Below are 3,298 nucleotides of genomic sequence, written 5' to 3' on the forward strand. Positions count from 1 at the left end.
CAACTGTATTTGATAATGTTTTGAACTTTTAAAATATTACATATTAGTGACAAACAATAACAGTAACAACAGCTTTTTGATAAGTTTAACATTTATTTAACATACATTCAAAATGTTTAAAGATAAACTAAAAAAATTAATTTAAAGTGCAAATTAAAATATTGTTGTATCTGCAACTGTATTTGATAAAGTGAACTTTTAAAATATTGCATGGTAAAAAAAAGAAGCTGCACGCCATATTAGTGACAAACTTTTATGAGATAACACAACTGTCAGAAAGAATTGTGTGTGTAAGAGTCTAAATTTGTACATTTAAGTCAATAACCATGCATCAATTTTAGTTTTGTATTTGTATTCATGTAAAATCAAATATGTTTTCTGTGAGAATACAAGTTTAAAAGCTACAAATACAAGTTCCAAACTTACAACTTTGCAACATTACAAGCACAAATCACAAATTCACAAGTACAATTCTTTTACCCCGAGGATAACAGACATTATGCATGGAACACCGAAAAGATCGATTGCAAACGGTAACTAAGCCAGACCACAAGGGGGACATGACCACTGCCTCATAAACTTTGACATATTTTGATGAGTTACTTTCATTTTTGCTTCTACTTTTAATTTAAAATAGGTTTCCATTCTTGGCAGGTTTCTAAGGTTCTTCTTCTACATATTAAAAAAGTTGTTAAACAACTGAGTGGCTCACTGCTGCTACTAGTGGTGAGAAAGTGCATTGCACCTTATTCAAAATCAATACAGTACCACGGCCCTCTGTGGCCCAAAGTTAAAAACAGTTGTTCTTTTGATGCCCTCAAGGTGGCGCTCAATCTCTGGATTAAAGCATGTGTCAAACTGAAGGCCTGTAGGCCAATTGTGGCCCACTACTGCATTTTATGTGGCCCGCAAGAGCTTCAAAGATATATTATTGTCTTAAAATAAGCGTTAAAGCCAGCATTGATCATAAACTACATCTCCCATAATGCATGTTGGGTATTTAAACCATGAAATGATGGTATCCTAATTTTAGTACATAAAAATTGGAAATTTCAATTTTAATACAGTGAAAGTGGGTTATTTCTAGGAACAAACGGCGTAATATTTTACAAACTAAATTGTACTTCCTGTAAAATCAACAGCTTCAACAGTCCAGTGAGGAACACTAACATCCTAATCCTCAGGCTCCAGCTTGCTGATCCAGACGGATCGGTCACCGAGACTCTTGATCGGACACAGGAGCCACAGCCACTGCACAAGGTCCGACTCAGCAGCTGGCTTATTCCCCCAGCTTTAAATATTCAAGAAGGCTGAGGAAGCACAGCTTCTCTTCGTGGCGACACCCAGGTGAGTCAAAGGCAGCGGTTTGCCACAGCATCCCGCATGCTTTTATCAGTCTGGATTTGTCTTTAATCGATTGTTTGCCTTTTATCTGCGTCACTGGCCATCATCTCTGCTGACACCGCAGCAGAGTTACAGCCTGATGTAAAGGAATGAAAATGAGTGTTTAATAGGCAAAGAAATAAGGCCTCTGTGGGACGGGAGACAGTGGTGGCTTTTGTGTGATGGTGATGATGTGAGAAAGGCAGTGATTTACAATAACATTTAGTTGGCAAGGCAATGCAGGAGAAGGGGGCGTTCTCCGCTGTAAAGGCCCCTTCAGGGCAACTTATAAATCTGTGAGTGAAAATTACACCCTGACAATTTACTACCCTCCACGTGCCAAATAAGTAATTTTGAGCTCCATAAAGTTGGGAGGAGGGCATCAGTATATCCCCAACATCCCATCACAGTGTCAGCCTCTAACACCAACTGTGACAGACTGGATGTCTGAAAATTTACCTCTGCAGAGGGATATGTAGATTTATCCTACTGTAAATGGAAGAGTTATGATCAAACTCTGTACTTTAATGCGTTATATGATTTTGTCCTATAGTCCTGATATTATTCCCACTCTGTTTTTTTAATAATGTGAATGAAGACCTGAAGCTTGTTTAAGTAGCTGAAAGGTACTTTTGTTCTTCAGTAACAAAAACAAATACAGAAACATGTTTTTTTTCTATTATATTGCATTTAGAAGACAAGGTGACTACACTTTTTCAGGAGCTTTACTACAGCTTAACTAAATTTTGATGCATTTTCACTAATAACAATGCCTTCTGATTGGCTGATTGAATACATTTCTTCACAAACATAAAATAAACAAACAAACAAAAAACAAAGTAAAAATGTCCATGTTTTAATGCATTAGATTTTTATGTTAAATTGTGAATGAATGAATTTATTTGTTCGGGACAGTGTGCAATTAAAACATAATTTGATGCATTGCACCAGATTTAGCCTAAGGCTAATTTACATCTGTATATCTGTATATAGTTTTGTTTATTTAAACTGACCAAATTTGTCATAAAACATCTTGAAAAGCCAATATGTTCTGATATCAAACATTAAAAAAACTATTTGGTTAGCCATTAGCCTAGCCTGGACAAAAATGGCTGCTCTTTCCTGCAAATGGTTCATAACGTACTGATCACTATTTAACAGAACTGCATTCAAAATCAACCAGATCATCCCTTCAATATAATGACAGCAGTGTAGTCTGGGAAGGCTTGCAAACTCAACACCTCCGAAATATGGGACAGATCCTGCAGGGGCGGGGCTTAAATTATATAATGTGTCAATTATGATGTCACCACACAATATTTCTTATTTCCCTAACAACTGAATTTCCCCTCCGCGGGACAATAAATACTGTTTCTATTCTATTCTATTCTATTCTATTCTATTCTATTCTATTCTATTCTATTCTATTCTATTCTATTCTATTCTACATCCACATAAACAGGATTAAATCTTGTTTCTTTTATCTCATGTAACATGATGAATACAAAAGAAGGATTTAATCGATACAATGTTTTATTTTCTTATAACTTTTGAACCGATGATGGACTCAATAAACAAAAGGATAAGGAGAAATATAAATATATATGTAATAGAGATTATCAAACATGAACGACATAAAAAATAAATAATACAAATAAAAAGGACATAATACTTTTTAATAAATATTAAATAAAAAAATAGAAAATAACTATGCTACATCTCCTGATGCATCTCAGTAATCCAGGTAAAAAATCTAAAAGAAAAAAATTGTATAGGTCTTCTGGACGGGTTCTTCTCTAATGAAACGTTTCGTCTCTCCTCCAAGAGACTTCTTCAGTCTGAGAGTGCGATGTCTCGATTTCGGATGGAGGACGGTTGGAAACTGGCGTATATCGTAAGCCCACCCACACAGACC

At 35.4% G+C, this 3,298-nt stretch overlaps 1 protein-coding gene across 1 annotated transcript in view; it reads right to left on the reverse strand.

The window, feature by feature from the left end:
* Positions 1 to 3,298, reverse strand: part of ppfia2 (PTPRF interacting protein alpha 2) — a gene marked incomplete at its 5' end in the record, with an annotated part of 144,693 nt that overhangs the window by 53,266 nt on the left and 88,129 nt on the right.

This window comes from Austrofundulus limnaeus, unplaced genomic scaffold (genome assembly GCF_001266775.1).
Source record: "Austrofundulus limnaeus strain Quisiro unplaced genomic scaffold, Austrofundulus_limnaeus-1.0 Scaffold106, whole genome shotgun sequence".
Classification (NCBI taxonomy): Eukaryota; Metazoa; Chordata; class Actinopteri; order Cyprinodontiformes; family Rivulidae; genus Austrofundulus; species Austrofundulus limnaeus.